Source organism: Neomonachus schauinslandi, chromosome 2, assembly GCF_002201575.2.
Source record: "Neomonachus schauinslandi chromosome 2, ASM220157v2, whole genome shotgun sequence".
Lineage (NCBI taxonomy): Eukaryota > Metazoa > Chordata > Mammalia > Carnivora > Phocidae > Neomonachus > Neomonachus schauinslandi.
The window spans coordinates 43,954,532-43,976,440 of record NC_058404.1 but is presented as its reverse complement, the minus strand read 5'-3'; the positions used below and the strand labels follow the sequence as shown (position 1 = coordinate 43,976,440).

At 38.3% G+C, this 21,909-nt stretch overlaps 1 protein-coding gene across 4 annotated transcripts in view; it reads right to left on the bottom strand.

The window, feature by feature from the left end:
* PPP3CC (protein phosphatase 3 catalytic subunit gamma) overlaps positions 1-21,909 on the bottom strand; it is a 97,786-nt gene that overhangs the window by 70,282 nt on the left and 5,595 nt on the right. The window lies entirely within an intron of this gene.

Sequence of the window (21,909 nt, the reverse complement as noted above, 5' to 3'; positions counted from 1 at the left end):
AAAAAGTTAGAAAATTGGGGAGTAGGATGCCCTACATTAATTTTCATTAATATCACATATTAAACTAAAAGCAGATAGTTACATGCTAAGCCTTAGGCTAGAAACAGCAAAATGTGTCACTAGATAAGCTTTCCAATTTTGACCTATTATGAATAGAGTTGCTATGGGAGCACCTGGTTGGCTTACTCAGTGAAGCATGTGATTCTTGATCTTGGGGTCATGAGTTCAAGCCCCATGCTGGGTGTAGGGATTACTTAAAAAAATAAAATAAAATGAATAAAAATTGCTATGAACATTCTTCTACCTGTCTTACAGTGGATAAAAGCACTCCTCTCTCTTGGGTGTATATTGAGGGGTGGGACTGCAAAGATAGGGGGTAGACATAAATTTTGTCAAACAGTTCACCAAAGGCTTATACTATTTTATTCACACCAGTGAGGTGTGAGGGTTCTAGTTTCTCCATAGCCTTGCTAACATTTGGTATTGGTAAGCTTTTAAATTTTATTCCATAATAGTGAGTATCTACAGGTATCTCCTTGTGGTTCTAATTTACATATCTGTGATGAATACTGATGTTGAGCACTTTTCCATCTGTTTAATGGCCATTTAGCTATCTTTTTAATTAATCTTTTTATCCATTTAAAAATTTACCTAGGGGTGCCTGGGTGGCTCAGTTGGTTGAGCAGCGGCCTTCGGCTCGGGTCATGATCCCAGGGTCCTGGGATCCAGCCCCGCATCGGGCTCCCTGCTCCACGGGAAGCCTGCTTCTCCCCCACCCCCCCCGCTTGTGTTCCTGCTCTCGCTGTGTCTATCTCTGTCAAACAAATAAATAAAAAATCTTAAAAAAAAAAAGATTTTCAAGTCAAGCTTTATTCACTTGGAATCCTAGACTTAGAAGTTCAGGTTGATTTCAAGATTATGCAACTCTGAGATCAAACTTTGCCTTGTGTGCACATCTTCCATTTCAGTTCCTTCCCAATACAAGGAAAGGTGTTTCTGGAATGATTTTTTTTCACCCCACTGTTTAAACAGAAACTCTCTTGAGATGGTTGATAACTACATCCAAATTACATTTTGGACACTTCAACGAAAATAACGTAACAAAATATCTATCTTTACCTTTCCGCTCTCCTCAAAAGTAAAAGTATAGTAAGTAATAAACTATTTTCATTGCCAAGCAACTCAAATAATGATTTTCTATATTCTTTAAAAATTCACATAGGGGCGCCTGGGTGGCTCAGTCATTGGGTGTTTGCCTTCGGCTCAGGTCATGATCTCAGGGTCCTGGGATCGAGCCCCACATCATGCTCCCTGCTCGGCGGCCTGCTTCTCCCTCTCCCACTCCCCCTGCTTGTGTTCCTGCTCTCTCTATCTCTCTCTCTGTCAAATAAATAAATAACCTTAAAAAAAAATTCACATAGCAAGGGGTGCCTGGCTGGCTTAGTCAGTTAAGCGTCTACCTTCAGCTCAGGTCATGATATCATGCATCCGGGGATAGAGCCCTGTGTCAGGCTCCCTGCTCAGCAGGGAGTCGGCTTCTCCTTCTCCCTCTGCCCCTCCCCACCATTCGGGCTCTCTCTTTCTCAAATAAATAAATAAATAAAATTAGAAAAAAAAAGATTCACATAGCAAGAGAGGCGCCTCGGTGGCTCATTCAGTTAAGTGGCCGACTCTTGATTTCAGCTCAGATCATGATCTCAGGGTCGTGGGATTGAGCCCTGGGTCGGGCTCCATGCTCAGTTTGGAGTCTGCTTGTCCCTCTTCCTCTGCTCCTCCCCCTGATTGCATGCTCTCTCTCTCTCTCTCTCTCTCTCTCTCTCTCAAATAAATAAATAAATAAATAAATAAAATCTTTAAAAAAATTTACATAGCAAGAGAACCCAGTCTATCAGTGTTTCAGCAGAAAGGCACCGCACTGAGGTCTGATATCAGTCTGTACCTTCAGCTGAAACATTCTGGCATGATAGTATAAGAAACCAGGAGAAAATGTAAGAGGAGGCACAGAGTGCTCTGTTTTCTAAGTCTAGAATGTTCCTTTAAGACCTCTTTTTTGGGGTGGGGGGCATCCGGGTGGCTCAGTCAGTTAAGTGTCTAACTCTGGTTTTCGGCTCAGGTCATGATCTTGGGTCATGAGATCCAGCCACATCGGGGATCCGCCCTCAGGAGTCTGCTTAAGATTCTCTCCCTCGCCCTCCCCCTTTGCCCCTCCCCCTACTCACATGCACATGCTCTCTCTCTCTAAAAGATAAATGAGGGGCGCCTGGGTGGCTCAGTTAGTTAAGCGACTGCCTTCGGCTCAGGTCATGATCCTGGAGTCCCTGGATCGAGTCCCGCATCAGGTTCCCTGCTCGGCGGGGAGTCTGCTTCTCCCTCTGACCCTAACCCCTCTTATGTGCTCTCTCTCATTCTCTCTCTCTCAAATAAATAAATAAAATCTTTAAAAAAAAAATTAAAAAAAAAAGATAAATGAATTATCTTGGAAAAAAAAGTAGAGATTACTTAATAAAACTTAAAAAAAAAAAAAAGAAAAAGACCTCTTTTCAAAGCATTTTCTTCTCTTGAGCTGCTGTCCGGCATAGAGATAGAAAGATGCCAGAGCCAGGGCATCCTATCTCAAGCAATGAGACAGAAGAGCCAGTGGAAATACTGATATCCTTGGCCCACTGATGATAATAATAAACAGTGAAAACTCAGCTGTCAGGGACCCTTAGGGAGTGAGTCAATCTGGACAGACAATGGAGTTTTTTCATTTGTTTTTTTTAACTATTCATTAAATATTGATTATGAACCTGTATCAATACATATATACACACAAATATATATACATACATACACACAAATATATATACATACATATGTACAATTTTGAAAATAAAAGAAACATTTATGAATCTAAAACTCATAGAGTGAAGTCATTTTTATTTTTATTTTTTTTAAAGATTTATTTTATTTTAGAGAGAGTGTGTGCATGCTGGGGATGGGGCAGAGGGAGAGGGAGAAAGAGAATCTCAAGCAGGCTCCCCTCTGAGCATGGGGCTCAATCCCATGACCCTGAGATCATAACCTGAGCTGAAGTAAGAGTTGGATGCCCTAACAACTGAGCCACCCCAGTGCCCCAGTGAAGTCATTTTTAAAGGTTAGTACACAAAAAACTACTTGGCAATATATAATATGTCAAATGCCTCTTACTTAAAATCTACAAGTGTTCCAGTGTTAACTCTACTTAAAAATAAATCCATACAAGAGGATCTAAACTGTGACTAAAGAATACATCAGAATAGGCACTAGGCATATATACCCAAGTATTAGTGCTGGGTAACAAACAAGATTCTAAATTATTTTATTCTTCTTACTTTCCTATTTTTTTTAACTTTTTCCAATGACTGTATTACTTTTATAATCAGATAAAAACATATACTTAAGAAGTCAGTATATATAATTATTTCATATACTATATGATTATAATGATATTCTTTTTTTTTTTTAAGATTTTTTTATTTATTCATTTGAGACACAGAGATACAGAGAGAGAGAACATGAGCAGGGGGAGAAGCAGAGGGAGGGGGAGAAGCAGGCTCCCTGCTGAGCAGGGAGCCTGATGCGGGGCTCGATCCCAGGACCCTGGGATCATGACCTGAGCCGAAGGCAGACGCTTAACCATCTGAGCCACCCAGGCGCCCCATAATGATATTCTTTTAACTGAAGAATAAAAACTGGAAGAAAATGAGGAAAAGTATAAGGAAGAGTGTTTGGACTACAGATGGGTTTGGTTTTTTTCTGTCTGCTTTGCCCTACATTCCAATTTTTCCAAGTTTTTATAGACTTTATTGAAAGAAAAGTAACAGATGCCAAGGCCAAAAAAAAAAGCGACCCCATTGGCAATAGCTTTCCCTATGGTAATCAGTTTTATACATAAATAATACTTTGCTCAGATCAGCAGAGCTGTATCCCAAACCGATTCTTACCAGTAATACTGAAAAATTCAACCTCAAACTTAAGTTACACCTAAAACCACCAAGAGTTACTAAAATGACACAGAGGCTTATGCTTCAACGCATTAAAAAGACATTATGGTAGGCAGGAGGTAGGCCCCCCAAGATTTCCGGCCTATGATATACACACATCTTCTCCCAATTATTCCATCAAACAATAATGTAGGTACTGCTGTGAAGGAAGTCTGCAAACATAATTAAAGTCCCAAATCAGGTGACCTTTAAATAAGATTATCCAGGTGGGCCGGATCTAATTATATGAGACCTTTAAACCTGGATCTAGAGGTAACATATGTAGTATTTCAGAGATTTGTTGAAGTATAAGAGAGATTTCATTTGCAAGTTCTGCATTGTTGGCTTCAAGATAGAGGGGACCATGTAGCAAGGAATGCAGGCAGCCTCTAGGAGTAGTAACCCCTGGTTGACAGCCAGCCAAAAATGGGGACTTCATTCTTACTACCACAAGGATTTGCCAACAACCTCAATGAGCTTAAAAGCAGATTCTTCCCCAGAGGCTCCACATGAAAACTCAGCCTGTCAGGCACTTTGATTTCAGCCTTTGATACCCTGAGCAGAGAAGTCCACACCATGATTGGACTTTTGACCCACAGAACTTTGAGCTAAAAATTGGTTGTTGTTTTTAACCACTGGGTTTGTGGTAATTTGTTACATAGCAATAGAAAACTAACGGAGAGGGGCACCTGGGTGGCTCAGTCGGTTAAGCGTCTGCCTTCGGCTCAGGTCATGATCCCAGGGTCCTGGGATCGAGTCCCACATCGGGCTCCCTGCTCGGCGGAGAGCCTGCTTCTCCCTCCCCCTTTGCCTGCCTCTCTGCCTACTTGTGCTCTCTATCTCTCTGTCAAATAAATAAATAAAATCTTAAAAAAAAAAAAAAAGACGGAGAATTCTTAAAGTCAAAATTCTTTTCTAAGGCCTTTCAACAATTTACAAATACAGTTTTAAATACACAAGAAACTAACATAGGCTGTCTCTTAGAATTGCAACAGAAGCCACAACGTATAACTGTGCTATGACTCATAAAACAGATAAACTGAACCAAACCAAACCACAACATGCATCACAGACTAAACTCAAACTCCTTTTTTTTTTTTTCTTCATTTTTCTCCTTTACCTATTTCACCCACCCACCCCCACCTACCTCCTCTCTGGCAATCACCAGTTTATTCTCCATTTTTTGGTTTGTTCATTTGTTTTTGTTTTTTAGATTTCACATACAAGTAAAATCATATGGTATTTGTCTTTCACTATCTAGCTTATTTCACTTAGCATAATACCCTCTAGGTCAATCCATGTTGTCTCAAATGGCAAGATCTAATTTCTTTTTTATGGCCAAATAATATTCCTCTGTGTGTGTGTGTGTGTGTGTGTACCCCACTTCTTCTTTATCCATTCATCTATTGATGGACACTTAGGTTTAGACTGCTTACATATCCTGGCTATTATAAATATGCTGCAATAAACATAGGGATACATATATCTTTTCAAATTGGTGTTTTCATTTTCTTTGGGTAAATAGCCAGTAGTGGAATTACTGGATCATTTGGTATTTCTATTTTTAACCTTTGGAGGAACCTCCATACTGTTTTCCATTGTGGATATACCAATTTACATTTCCTCCAACAGCACACAAGGGTTCCCTTTTTTCCAAATCCTTGCCAATGCTGGTTATTTCTTATGTTTTTTATTTAAGCCATTTGACAGGTGTGAGGTGATATTTCATTGTGGTTTTTTTATTTGCATTTCCCTGATGATCAGTGATGCTGAAGCATTTTTTCATGTGTCTGTTGGCCATCTGTAGGTCTTCTTTGGAAAAATGTCTATTCAGGTCCTCTGTCCATTTTTTAATCAGTTATTTTTTTGGTGTTGAGTTCAAACTCTTTTTCACACCAGACTTCAAATCCGTATGTTCCAAGATAACACCTCACCCAAACTAATTTAATAGTAACTGCACAGACACTAGATCTGATCTTACACTAGAACTTCATGAGTTCTAGCAACTCATCTAGTGTACAAATTCTAACTAATCCTTGCTCAGATTACAAACTTCCACCCTAAAATCTAACAACAGTCCTCGATGAGCAGGTCTTCCTAATTGTCCCCCTCTTTTGAGAGGATCCCTCATTTCTCTGGTTCTCTCTGCTTGTTGCCTCAAGTTAAATAAACCTAAGTCTTTTTTTAACTACAAATAAATCCTTGATGATCTTTTGTTTATGGGTGTCCCATTTAACAACTGGCATTTCCACAAAGATTCAGCTGACCTCCTTGTTTCTGGGAAGACATATAGCTTTGTCATAGTGTGCACGTATGTGACCACTTAATTTCCACCTGCTTAAGGCTACCCTGCCTGCAACAGTGAGGTATCTGAGCTTCAGTAATTTTGTTGAGCACTTCAGGGGCGCCTGGGTGGCTCAGATGGTTAAGCGTCTGCCTTCGGCTCGGGTCATGATCCCAGGGTCCTGGGATCAAGCCCCATATCAGGCTCCTGGCTCAGCGGGGAGCCTGCTTCCCCCTCTCCCTCTGCCTCTCTCCCTGCTCATGCTCTCTCTCTCCCTCTCTGTATCTCTGTGTCTCAAGTGAATAAATAAAATCTTTAAAAAAAAAAAAATTTTTGTTGAGCACTTCAGGATCAAGGTGAAAGTTGGGTTCTCTGACTGTAAGTCTTACCAGATTATCCTGTTCATGAGTGAAATTTGACTTCTACCTAATCAACAGCATTCCTATCATCTGCCTGCATGTTGAGTATCTTTTTTACTGTTGTTGTTTAAATAAGCTCTATACCCAGCATGGGGCTTGAACTCACAACCATGAGATCAAGAGTCACATGCTCTACTGACGGAGCCAGGCAGGCGGCCCTTGTTCAGTATCTTGAGTGTCATTCATCTGCACAGCACAGAACAGACAGAGGCCTAATAAGTCTATCTTCCAGCCAGCTCTAAAAGCTGACAAGTTCAGAAGGTCTCATCAGACTAGCATCTTTACCTAAATTTTGTATTAGGTCTGTTTTCTAAAACCTCCTAAGGACTTTCCTTAGTCCTTATAATCTTGAGATATGTTTTGCTTAGTTCTGTCTGCCTAGAGCAAAGGTTCTGACAAGTCCTCAGTTGATGACAGCTGATCTTGGTGTCACTTCCGGTCTTGGGGAGGTAGGTGGTTGCAAAAGCATCATCCTTACTACAGGTCATTTGAGAGTTTTCTCAGTCTAAATCCATGTCCACTCTGTGACTCCTCTATCTATTACTTTCAGGTTTTCAGATTATGAATATAACTCAACAAATGGCATAATTTCACCAAGAAAAAATTCTGAATTATAAATGTCCTCTTGGGGAACTATTGACATGAACAAGATTATCTGAGAGGCACCTTAAAAGAAAAGAGGAGCTGTGCCCGGGTGGCACTGGAGTTGGTTAAGTGACCAACTCTTGATTTTGGCTCAGGTCAAGATCTCAGGGTCATGAGATGGAGCCCAGAATCGGGTTCATGCCCAGCGGGGAGTCTGCTTGAGATTCTCTCTCCCTCTGCCCCTCCCCTCCCACATTCTCTTTCTCTCTAAAAATAAATAAATCTTGGGACATCTGGGTGGCTCAGGGTCCTGGGATCAAGTTCAGCATTGAGCTCCCTGCTCAGCGGGGACCTGCTTCTTCCTCTGCCCACCGCTCCCCCTGCTTGTGCTCTCTTTCTCTCTGACAAATAAATAAATAAAATCTTTAAAAAAATAATAAATGTTTTTGGGCACCTGGGTGGCTCAGTCATTAAGTGTCTGCCTTCAGCTCAGGTCATGATCCCAGGGTTCTGGGATCGAGACCCGCATCAGGCTCCTTGCTCAGCGGGAAGCCTGCTTCTCCCTCTCTCACTCCCCCTGCTTGTATTCCCTCTCTCACTGTGTCTGTCTCCGTCAAATAAATAAATAAAATATTTAAAATAATAATAATAAATCTTTTCTAAAAAAAGGAAACAATTCTGACTATCAATGGTCTGCATTCCTTAACATAAGGAAATTTCTAAATGCAATTCAAATTCTAAAACTGCCTCCCTGAAAGAATTCCCAAACCCCAAGATACAAAGGAGAAAGTTTAAGGTCATCTGTGTGGTTCAGTCAGTTGGACGTCCAACTCTTGATTTCAGCTCAGGTCACAGTCTCAGGATCCTGAGATTGAGCCCCACGTGGGGTTCTGTGCTCAGCAGGGAGTCTGTTTCTCTCCCTATCCCTCTGCCCCTCCCCCCTATTCACATGCTCTCTCACTCTCTTTTTTTTTTAAATGTTGATGTATTTTTTTTAAGATTTTATTCATTTATTTGACAGAGAAAGACACAGTGAGAGAGGGAACACAAGCAGGGGGAGTGGGAGAGGGAGAAGCAGGCTTCCCGCGGAGCAGGGAGCCCAATGCGGGGCTCGATCCTAGGGCCCTGGGATCATGACCTGAGCCAAAGGCAGACGCTTAACAACTGAGCCACACAGGCACCCCTCACTCTCTCTAAGCTAGATAAATAAATCTTTTTATTTTTAAAGGAGAAAGTTCATTAAAAAAAAATCAGCCTTGTATAGGCCTCCCTATCAATTAGTCCATATTTTGATGTGCCTTGGAGATGTAAAACCCGGGAAAGCCTAATTGGCATCACCCTAAAAAGAATTTAGAGATTAATCCTTAAGAAACAATGAAAAGGAGGCACCTGGGTGGCTCACTCAGTTGAGTGTCTGCCTTCAGCTCAAGTCATGATCTCGGGGTCCTGGGATCCAGCCCTGCATCCGGCTCCCTGCTCAGCAGGGAGTCTGCTTCTACCTCTCCCTCTGCCACTCCCCTGCTTGTGCTCTCTCTCTCAAATAAATAAAAATCTTAAAAAAAAAAAAAAGAGACAATGAAAAGCCCTCCTAATTTTTAACTCTCTGGAAGTTATGAGATTATTCTGGTGGTAGAAATTTCTAACACCTTCGGAAATCCCCTTTCACTTGGCCCTTAACTGTAACATTGTCTTGCAGTTATATGATTTTGAAGGAATGTAAAAGAATATCTGTGAAGACAAGGGAATGAGAATGCATAGTATCAGATGTGTTTTTGTTTATCTATAAATAAAGAGAATAATTTTGCCTTAAGTAAGAAATGTGTGTTTCACCACAAAAAAGAAATGGTAATTATACGGTGTTATACATTCTTAACTAATCCTATGGTGGTAATCATTTTGCAAAACATATAGGTGTATCAAATCAACACATTGCACACCTTAAATTACATGTTACATGTCAATTAATTTTTTTCTCAGTAAAGCTGGAAAAAAAGAGAAATTTCTGGTTACACCAAGATGTGAAAGAACATAGTGAAAAAAAATTTGACAGTATACTATAAGGGTATAAGGTCTGAGAGTAAGTACACTTTATTTGTCTGGGTTTGTAATAGCTACAAAAAAGAATTTGAAGGGAGAAATAAAATATGTTAAAATTTTTGACAAAATTGGTCAAATATGAGAGGTTTATCATAAAAAGTAAACAAAATAATGGCTTAAAAATAAGGGCTTATAAATCATTTTAATGTAAATTATTCATGAATAATAAATGGAGTAAAACTAGAATTTAATTTCCTTTTTGTCAAAAAAGCAAAGCTATTTTGTGCCCAGATAAGACATCCCTTAAATTATCAAAATATTGTGTTAACTCTCTGTGCTTTTTGAAATACTCATAAATCTTTTTTTTAAGTTCTTTACTTTTGGGGAAAAGTTAACATTCCTAATAATCACTGCTTTTATTTTTATTTTATTTTATTTTTTTAAAGATTTTATTTATTTGAGAGAGAGAATGAGAGAGAGAGCATGAGAGGGGTGAGGGTCAGAGGGAGAAGCAGACTCCCTGCTGAGCAGGGAGTCCGATGCGGGACTCGATCCCGGGACTCCAGGATCATGACCTGAGCCAAAGGCAGTCGCTTAACCAACTGAGCCACCCAGGCGCCCTAATAATCACTGTTTTTAAAGATACTGCCTGGGGGCACCTGGCTGGCTCAGTCAGTGCGCATTGGACTCTTGATCTTGGGGATGTGAGTTTGAGCACCACGTTGGAGGGAGAGATTACTTAAAAAAATTTAAAAATACAATCTAAAAAAAATTAAGATACTGCCTATAACTATTTCTTTGGATAGTTATGACTTACATTTTGTCAAACGACAATTCCTTTTGAATTTGTTCTTCTCTAAATTCAGAATAATAAAACTATTAAGATGTTTCTCACATCTACAATATCTTTGGGTTTATAAATGATCATGAGGCAACATAAAGATTTGGTCCCTCACCTTATTAAAAATGTTTTTAGGGGCACCTGGGTGGCTCAGTCGGTTGCCTTTGGCTCAGGGCATGATCCCAAGGTCCTGGAATGGAGCCCCACATCTGGCTCCCTGCTCAGTGGGAAGCCTGCTTCTCCCTCTCCCACTCCTGCTTGTATTCCCTCTCTTGCTGTGTCTCTCTCTGTCAAATAAATAAATAAAATCTTAAAAAAAAAAAAGTAAATATGCTTCAATGTTTCTGTATTTTTCAGGTTAAAGGAAAAAAACATTCATACACAAAGACTGACACAACAACCATCTACAAAAAGATTTTATCTCTAGGCTTAAATAAGCTTGTATTGGTGAAATTCATAATACATTTTATAGAATAAACCCAAGGCCTGGAGATATGTCAATTTTTGGTTACAGCATGTTGTTACTTTCAGGATAATCAGCTACTAACTCTTTATAAAACTGATTATGTACTTTAGTAGAAGATTCCACTCTCTTCATTCTGACAATGCTGGTTAATACAATAAATTAACTAAAGCTTAGACTCAACATCCACAAGTGGCTACTGCTTCTTCCTTACATTCACCTGAAGTGGCCAGCTGTAATCTAAAGATCAGGAATTGAACTTTGTGGGGACGTATCAAAAGAACTTCTGTAAAGGTATGTATCATGCACTCATAACTACTGATACTACAGAGAATAAATTATGTGTATTGCTGGCATCATCGCTATGGTCAGACATTGTGGCTGAGTCTGGATTTGCAGAACTGTTTTGGTCCAAAAGCAGAAGACAATGTAAATAGAGTATTTACTTTTAAGATCATCAGAACACAACCTCTAAGATGCCAGAAGCCACTGATTACCATCTACTTTGCATGATTTTTCCCTTTATTCTCTTGGCTATTTTCTTCTCTCTCTGCTAGTTCAAGATTCCAGATGTCAATAAACACCCTGCCCTTTATTTTTAGTACTACCAAGACCTTTAACCTTGACAATCACCACATATAGGACTAATTCTTCAGACACTGACAAGGTGAATAATCCATATCCAAAATTAAAGGGGAAAAAATGAGTTGGTTAATAAAGGAAGATCCAAATAGATGTGGAATATATAGAACATTATTTCAAACTTTAATAGTAACTCTTGTTTGAGGTTCTGTTTGTTGCAAATGCCATGTGTGTGTTATCTCTGGGTTTTAAATGCTATAGTCACATATTATGCTAGATGATTTAACAAATGATCATCTAAGAAAGAGATCAAAGTGGCCTAGTGCTTATAAAGGTCAAAATTACTACCATCAAAAGCTTGATAAACATTCACAACCTATCTAACAATGATACAGATCTTGATTGATCACTTCCCCTAAATGTTAAGTCCTCCAACTTCGTTAACAAATGATCAAAAGCAGAGACTGTGAATTGAAAGAGAAAACACAAATTGCTCACAAACACTCAGAAAAACACTATGATTTATAAAACAGATAAACTGAACCAAACCAAACCACAATGTGCTTTACATACTATCCGAGCTCAAATCTTTTTAAACATTAGCTATATTCCAATACCATAGACAAATCGATATAACCGTAACTCCTGAGGGACTCATGTGTTCTAAAGATAAAACCACTGACTATTTCAGCAACTCACCTAAATTACAGAAATCCCCACCCAAACTACTAATTTCCACCCTAAAATCACTCTATGACTAACCTCAGCTCCTAAAACCTTTTGTATCTTCTTTGCTAACTCCCTCCTTCTGATGCCCCCCCAGTTATTCTGGTGTGTGTTATTCCCTGCTGTAGCAAGCTAAATAAATGTGAACTTATATTTGACTATAGATATGTTCCTAGTGGCCTTTGACGGTAGGCTTTAACATCCTTAAGGCAGACAACTGGCAGCCCAGAATTAGGAATAGGAAGAAGACTTTATGCTATATACCTTTTAAAATTTTGTACCATGTTATTGTATTACCTATTTAAAAGAATAAATAGAGAATCTACAAATGTATATAACTCTATTATAAATGAGTCAACCAACAGTAATACTACCAATATCCAATCAGCTGCAACTCATCCAGAAATCAGAGTATTGCTGGCTGTCAGCAGACACGAGAATTCACTAACTGTTTCAAAAAGGCTATAAAGAGGGACGCCTGGGTGGCTCAGTCAGTTACATGGCTGCCTTCGGCTCAGGTCTTGATCCCGGAGTCATGCGATTGAGCTCTGCATCTGGCTCTCTACTCAGCGGGGAGCCTGCTTCTCTCTCTCTCCCGGCCTGCCGCTCTGCCTACTTGTGCTCTCTCTCTCTCTGTCAAATAAATAAATAAAATCTTAAAAATTTTTTTTTAAAAATGGCTAAAAAATTCCAGACCATTAATGGATCATCAATGGGTTATCAACAGATCTTTGTGTCAAAATTCAAAATCTCTTCCTATTTGGAAGCTAAATCTAAATCAGCCAGCAGTCAGAAGTGATAATTAGCTTTGCACCTTATGTGGACAAATTTTTATTATACAGTATGGAACAGCATAATGAGTACCCACAGAGCAACAATTATCAACCTTCTCTAATCTTCAAACTATTCTTTTTTTTTTTTTAAGATTTTATTTATTTTTTGACAGAGAGCAACACAGGGAGAGAGGGAACACAAGCAGGGGGAGTGGAAGAGGGAGAAGCAGGCTTCCTGCCGAGCAGGGAGCCCGATGCGGGGCTCGATCCCCAGACCCCAGGATTATGAGCTGAGCCGAAGGCAGACGCTTAACGACTGAGCCACCCAGGCGCCCCCCAAACAATTCTTAAAGATTTCTCTAAATCAAAGATACATTATAACTCAATGCAAAATATATATTTTTTAAGATTTTATTTATTTGACAGAGAGACACAGCGAGAGAGGGAACACAAGCAGGGGGAGTGGGAGAGGGAAAACCAGGCTTAAATCACGTAGTCTGAATTTTTCAATTTTGTTCTTCCTTTTGAAAATTGGTTTGCTTATTCTCAGTCTTTTTCATTTCCATATAAACTTTATTTATTTTTTCCAAAGTTTATTTATTTGTAATCTCTACACCCAACATGGGGCCTGATCTCACAACCCCAAAATCAAGAATCACATGCTCTACTGATTGAGCCAGCCAGGTGACCCTCCATATAAATTTTAGAATCAGCTTACCAATTTCTATTAAAAAATCCCAGGATTTTGATTGGTATTGCATTTATTTATAAATCAGTTTGGGGAAGTGACATCTTAACAATTTTGCACTGTCTGATCATGAACATGATGTAACTCTCCTTAAGTCTTAAATTTCTCTCAGCAATGTCCTGTAGTTTTCAGTAAAGAGATTTTATGCATTTTTGTCACATTTATTCCTATGTATTTTGTGGGTTTTGGAAATATTCTAAATAAAATTTTTAAAAATTTCATTTCCCAAATGTTTGCTGATAGTATATAAAAATACAATTGATTTTTATATATTCACCTTGTAACCTTTGACTTTGCTAAATTCAACTACTAATGGTTATTTTGCAGATTACCTAGGATTTTTTATATAAACAATCTTGCAATTTGTAAATAGAGACAATTTTATTTCTTCCTTTCCAATCTGTATGCCTTTTAATTCTACTTCTTGCCCTATTTCAATGGCTAGGACAACTAGTTACAATGCTGAACAGAAGTGGCAAGCAAGGACATTCTTGCCTTATTCCTAATCTTAGGGGAATATTTAATATTTTAATATTCAATATTTTACCATTAAGTATGAATTTGCTGTAGGTTTTTCTTAGATGATCATCAGTTGATGAAGCTACCCCCTCCTATTCCTAGTTTTCTGAGGTTTGTTTAAATCATGAATGGGTATATAATTTTTGTCAGTTGGTTTTTCTGAATTTACTGAAGTAATCATATGAGTTTACTCCTTTATGTAGTTAATATGGTAGAGTAAACTGATGGATTTTCAAAACAACTCTGCATTTCTGGGATAAACCCTACTTGGTAATTGTGTTGTTATTATTAATACATTCAAGTTGCTGATACAAGTTAGTTAAAAATCTTTGATACATAAGTAATTATTTATATTGTGCTAAGTTGTCAAAACTATGGTATCCACAAAACCTTTTCAATATAGGTTTCAATATAGGTTTTAGATTTCAATTTTCTTAATTGGAGTTGCAATAACAATAATAGTGATCATGATGTTTACTAGTTGTATGCTAACTACACAACAGGCATTACGCTAACGGCTTTATAAATATTCTCATTTAATCTAATAACTATTATTATTTTTTTAAAAGATATTATTTATTTATTTGTCAGAGAGAGACAGACAGAGCATAAGAAGGGGGAGCAGGCAGAGGGAGAGGGAGAAGCAGGTTCCCTGCTGAGCAAGGAGCCCGATGCGGGACTTGATCCCAGGACCCTGGGATCATGACCTGAGCTGAAGGCAGACGCTTAACCGATTGAGCCACCCAGGCATCCCTCTATTAAGTATTATTATCTCTATTTGACAGATGTGGCAACCAAGGTTTAGGGAGGTTAGAAAATTTGTCGAGGATCTCACAACTAGCAACTGGAGGAGGTGGAGTTTGATTCCAGGTCAGTTGATTCCAGAGACTAAGCTCTTATCCCTCTTTTGCTATACTGCTTTACCAAATAATCTCTAATACTTTTTTCTTAATATATAATTCAAAGTAATATAACATGGGTTACAGTAAAAATAAGTTCTCTGAGAGGCCACTAAAGTTTAAATCCAGGGGCGCCTGGGTGGCTCAGTTGTTAAGCATCTGCCTTCGGCTCAGGTCATGATCCCAGGGTCCTGGGATCGAGCCCGCATCAGGCTCCCTGCTTGGTGGTGGTGGGGTGGCCTGCTTCTCCCTTTCCCACTCCAGCTTCTTGTATTCCTTCTCTCGCTGCCTCTCTCTCTGTCAAATGAATAATAAAATCTTTAAAAAAAAAAAAAAAGTTTAAATCCAAATGAGAACTATGTAGCATAACACACAACAAATATCCAAGATACACTCTCATGGAAACAAAAGGATTTTATACAATTCCAGGTTAATTAGCTATAACTGTCTCTTTTACATAAAAAAAAAAAAACCCACATAACAAAGTGAGTGACAGGGAAGTGATTATTATTGGTCATCTGGAATCCACTCTAATTCTTATGGAAATACACTCAGAAACTTCCCACCCAGGGGCACCTGGGTAGCTCAATCCCTTAAGCGTCTGCCCACATGGGGCTCCCCGATCAATGGGGAGTCTCCTTCTCCCTCTCCCTCTGCCCCTCCCCCCACTCATGCTCTCTCACTCGCTCTCTCTCAAATAAAATCTTAAAAAAAAAAAAAACTTCACACCTGGATTGCATAAGGAATAGTGAGCAACTTGTGGCTCTATCATAAAAGAGAACAGAGATTTTAAAAAATAATAAATTACTAAATTTACCTTTCTAGTATCAACTTCAATATGTGAAACACACAATGCCACATGCTAAGACTTCACCGTTCTTCTTTGTAATAATGAAGCATTTTATTCTTTCGTTATTCTACTTACTGTTGCTGACCTCCTTAACTTGATTTAAAAGCATAAACTTAGAAGAAATTCACTGACCACAACTAAAACTACCTTTCTCTCATCCTAATAATAAAAGCTAGGAAAGACTGGGTACAATCACCAACTCTCTCCTGTTTCTTTAAGAAACTCTGACATTTTAGCTTCATCTCCAACAATACCAGTTTGGGGAAGTTTACAATTCAAGTCTAATTATCCAGTGTCATCCTTTTAAAAGCTGAAATACTGTAGGATAGTAACTGAAAAACAAAACATTCAATAATAATTCATTTAGAATAGATCTAAGTTTTTAGGCCTAGCCTTTATGGAACTGGATAATAATAATATTTGTTAAAGTCTAAAGTTCTGAAATCTATAGGAGAAAGAGAGCTGGAAGGGTTCTTTAAGTAAAATTCAAAAATACTAGGGAAGTAGTTATATTCTAAGTTAAATAATCCAATACTTATTTGGCACCTATTACATGTTCACATTGTGTAAGTCATTTATAGATTATACAATTTTAACAAATGGACTCTAACTTGAAGAACTTTATGTTGTTTTTTTTAAGAATTTTATTTTTAAGGTGGCTCAGTTGGTTAACATCTACCTTCGGCTCAGGTCATGATCCCAGGGTCCTGGGATAGAGCCCCACATCAGGCTCTCTGCTCAGTAGGGAGCCTGATTCTGCTTCTCCCTCTCCCTCTGCTGCTCCCCTTGCTTGTGCTCTCTCTCTGTCAAATAAATAAATAAAATCTTTTAAAAAATAATTTAAAAATAAATTTAAAAAAAAATTTTATTCTTAAGTAATCTGTACACTCAATGTGGGGCTCAAATTCAACCCTCAAAGATCAAAAGTTGCATGCTCCACTGACTGAGCCTGCCAGGCACCCCTATGTTCTATTTAAGTAGAAAAAATAATTCATATTCAAATCACAAGATTTAATATGAACACAGAGAAGTTAAGCAATACATTGTATGGATAGACTCTAACTATGGAAGAATATAAAGGGGTATCAGTGGTGACTACAGAAATCAAGGAAGGACATCAGAAAATTGAGACTTGAGCTGGGTCTTCTCAAAGTTCCAAAGCCACTTCCACATTTTCAGATATTTGTTATAGCAGCATTCCACTCTTGGCACCAAAATAAATAAAAGGTATACTAAAAGGGAGAAAAGAAGAAATTCCAGACATATACATAATATACTGTATGTATGGATATTTTTAATGAAATATTTCAAAAATAATTTTACATAAAATGGTATAGGAAATACTACAAATGTTGCTACCTACCCATGCACCTACCATGTAGATTTAAAATACTAAGTTTGCCATACCTGTTTCAAATATATTGTTTTAGGATTTTATTTATTTATTTGTCAGAAAGAGAGAGTGAGCACAAGCAAGGGGAGCAGCAGGCAGAGGGAGAAGCAGGCTCCCCGCTGAGCAAGGAGCTTAGCGAGTCCCTGGTATGCGGGACTCGATCCCAGGACTCTGGGATCGTGTCCTGAGCCAAAGGCAGATGCTTAACCGACTGAGCCACTCAGGTGTCCTGAGTTTCAAATATTTTTTTTTTTAAAGATTTTATTTATTTATTTGAGAGAGAGAATGAGAGAGAGAGAGAGAGAGAGAGAGCATGAGAGGGGGAGGGTCAGAGGGAGAAGCAGACTCCCTGCTGAGCAGGGAGCCCGATGTGGGACTCGATCCAGGGACTCCAGGATCATGACCTGAGTCGATGGTAGTCGCTTAACCAACTGAGCCACCCACGTGCCCCTGAGTTTCAAATATTTTTAAGAACTAAAATACTGCAGATATAATTGAGCAACCTCCATCTGATTCCTCTCCAGAGGTAATTACCACATTTCAGTAGTTGTGTATCCTCCCACATGTATATAATTTGTTACAAATGTATCTATATACAACATAGTATATTTTAAATTTTATATAAATGGTATCATACTGTGTATTCTTTTGTAACTTGCATTTTTATACTCAACACTGCTTTCCAGATAATCTAAAATGGGGCCACAGTACCCATTTTTCTAAGCTTCACAGCTGATTCTGATTGGTAACCAGAGTTGAGAATTATCATTCTAGGTCTATATATATTATCCAAGAATGCTTTTAGTGCTCCAAAATTGCTAACACATTTTATTATTATTTTTAAGTAAGCTCTATGTCCACCACTAGGCTTGAATTCAACACCCCGAGATCAAGAGTTGCAGGCTCTACTGACTCAGCCAGCCAGGTGCCCCTGGTAACACATTTTAACTTAGCTTTTTACCATGAGTCAGTTGTTGTTAGATTACCTTATTTCAATAAAAATTATTTAACAGTGCTTCCAACTCAGAAGCAAAAAACCTAATCAAACCAAGTGTGCACATGATTCAAAACAATAAACAATAAAACTGGTTTCTTGAAGGGGATGGGTGTGGCTACAAAGGGGCAGTAACACAGGAGTCTCGTGGTGATGTTTCCACTTAAACATCTTGATTGTGGTGGTAGTTATGCAAGTCTACACATGTAGACAAATACATGTGCACACAAGTTCACGTATAACTGGTGAAACTTGAATAAACTCTGTGGACTGTGCTAATGTCAATTTCTCGGTTTGATATAGTGAGTGGTAGTGTGAGATGCTGACACTAGAGGACAGAGACCTAGGGGAGAAAGTATAGGACCTCCCTGTACATTTCTTTATAACATCCTGTGAATCTCTTACCTAAAAGTAAAAACTTAATACATTTTTAAAACTAAGTTTCTAAAGTACACTGAAAAAATTCTGCAGCCTTTTCACAGGCAAAATCAGTCCAGTATCCTGCTACAATATACATCTACTACACAAATGATATTTTTAGGTAAGTATACCTAACATCGGAAGCAAATCTGCATAAAAGAGAAAGAAAACATTGGTGATGACCACTTTAATCCTGCAGTAAGTATGAAAGATAAACCTTCGAAGTTATTGGCCTATAAGCTATTATTTTTAGATTATTGTGGTCTTACCCTCATGGGACACTAGGATTTACCTAAATAGCTATCTCTGTTCACTACAAATAACCCTGCTTTCATTCCTATTTTAAGCCAGCAAGCCTGCCCTACTTTTGCAGACTTACTTCCTAATCTACTCACCTGCTTTTCCAATCATGAACCAGTTAAACACTGCTGAAGACGTTATGTTAAATATTACTGAAACTCATAAGCAGCTTTCAGATCCTTTCATAACCTATTAGAACAAGTAATTTTATTTCACTGATCTGACACAGCTCTTTGAGATATTCCTTCTATTCTTTGATAGTCATAGAGCATGCTTTCAAAGTACTGGGAACTAGCCCTCCCAGAACCAATTAAGTAATAACCACTATCAGTGATAGTCTGAGAGAAATAGTAAGTTTATAGTGACATCATATGTTTTCAATAAAACAGTGTGCAAAAGTAAAAAATAAGTAGCCTCCTTTCATGGATAAATCCACCAATTACCTTTATTACTTTGGCCATTCATTAAAACTATTTTATTTATGTTTTTTAAAAATTTTAGTTTTTTATTTTATCCTATTTTATTTTTAAACTTCCACAAAGCCTTAGGTCACAAGAACAAAATGTACACACAAAAACCCACAAATTAAGTCTTACCTCTTTAGGCTACTGATCAACAAAGTTTAAACTTGAAAGGATTATCAATTTGTAAAGTGAGGGAGCAAACCTTTCATACCAGATATAGTCTACCATTTAGTCATCTGCTCTTCATGGTGCTATTAGTCATAGGAAGCTCCATAGTTCTGATTTTCTGTCACACTTTTGTGAGGCCATTATATGCTACACTGAGTACTTTCGAAGACAGTATTTAAGCTTCTAAGTATAAAGAGAAACATGTTGCTTCTAGTAGGAATTCATCGAGTATTTGTTTAAACATCTGTTTACGATTTCTAAAATTCTATCTATACTTTAGACAAGGAAAATTTCACCATTTTTCTTATTAAGGATTTTAGGTTTAAATCCTTTCAAAAGTTCCTAAGGAGACTACAGTTGGAAAGTATAAAATACAACACTCTTGGGGCATCTGGGTGGTTCAGTTGGTTTAAGCATCTGACTCTTGGTTTCGGCTCAGGTCGTAATCTCATGGGTCGTGAGATCGAGCCCTGCATTGGGCTCCCCACTCAGGAGGAAGTCTGCTTGAAGATTCTCTCCCTCTGCCCCTCCCCACACACACTCTCTCTCAAATAAATAAATACATAATCTTTTAAAAAAATACAACACTCTTGGGGCGCCTGGGTGGCTCAGTCGTTAAGCGTCTGCCTTCGGCTCAGGTCATGATCCCAGGGTCCTGGGATCGAGTCCCACATCGGGCTCCCTGCTCGGCAGGAAGCCTGCTTCTCCCTCTCCCACTCCCCCTGCTTGTGTTCCTGCTCTCGCTCTCTCTCTCTCTGTCAAATAAATAAATAAAAATCTTTAAATAAAAAAAAAATACAACACTCTTAAAACTTCATTTTACGTATGCCACTTAAAGTCAAACAGATCTACAAAATTATAATAATAAAGTCAAACAGATCTGCTGTCAAATCTCACTAAGATTCAAGATTAACTCTTAATAAAGAACAGCTAACATTTATTAAGCACTCACTATGGGCACTATGTTAAGCACTTTACATACAATATGAAATGCAATCTTTAAATTCTGAGGTAGGTACTGTTATCTCCCATTTTAAACTTGAAGCAAGGAAAATAAATGACAAAAGTCACACAGCTAGTAATGAGCAGAGCCCCTGCCCTTTTCTAAACTGTCTTCCATAAAATAAGCTTCTTATGCTTTCACTTAAACATTTACTAAGCACCTATGTGCTAAGCAATATATTCAGCATTAATAATACACAGTCCTTGCCCTTGAAGAGAACTGTTTAGTATAATAACATAAAAATATTTAGAGAAATTTGAAAAGCAATGAGACTGCTCATGGGAGCATACAGGAGACAGTATCTTCTGTTGCTGCTGCTGCTGCTGCTGCTGCTAATAGCAGCTAACATGTATTGAGCACTTACTAGGCACCTGTCACTGCAGCTTGTGGCGTTTATTTAATCCTTACAACTACCCTGTAAACTAGGTTCTATTATCCCTTTACTTCAGATAGGGAAACTGAGGAAAAACGAGATTAAGTGACTGGTCCAAGGTCGGGCTGCTACTAAAAGAAGCAGAATTTGGATCCAGGTGTGTCTGATTTCAAGGCCGTGTTCTAAAACCATTATTCTATACAGCCTCTTAGTAGTAAAGGAGAAAAAGCTTTTCAGATATCCACTTGGCTAAATCTTGAAAGATAAATAAGGGCTGATCAAGTTGGGGCACAAGGTTCTACATAAAAATAATGCAAAGAACCCATTCACAGATATAAAATTTCATGGCATTCTGGGGAACTACAAGTACGAGTAAAGTAAGTTTGGGAACAGGGGTATGAAATGAGGAGAAAGTAACACAGTACTGGGGGTTTAGCATGAAGAGAACTATACATCAACAAAATTAGAATTTATCTTATGGGCAGAAAGTGCTCATAAAGGGGTTCAAGAACAATAATAATCCTCTACATTATCCACAGATCATGATGGCACCATGGACATTAGATTAAATAGCCCTAGCAAGAGGCTACTGCAATAGTATAAGTAAAATGTCAGAGGGAGATGACGTAGAAGGTTCTGTACAAACCAGAAGTCCATAGAACTGAGTCTGGTAGAACTGGATGTGAAGTGAAAGGGATAAGAGTGTGGCCTGACTCCCAGGCTTGTCATTGGAGCCAGGGACTAAATGGGTAAGTAGTCTGATTAACAGGGATGGGAAATACACTTAGAAAACCCTTTCTATCTCCTCTGCTTATTAGTGCTTTTTAATATTTACTTTATCCCTCTATCAACTTTTTCTACCTTTTTCACAATCTCTTCAATAAAATAAAAACAAGTCTGTCTCACTTTCATAATATCTGCTTGTATGTTTGAATCATCTGTAATTCTGAGTTACATTTATAAGCCAATTAAGCTTTGGGTTTTTTTAAACATAGAGCCATCAAAATAATCTTGCTGTTCCCTTAATGGAATCACTGTCAACTGCCCTAGCAGTTTTCAGCTAT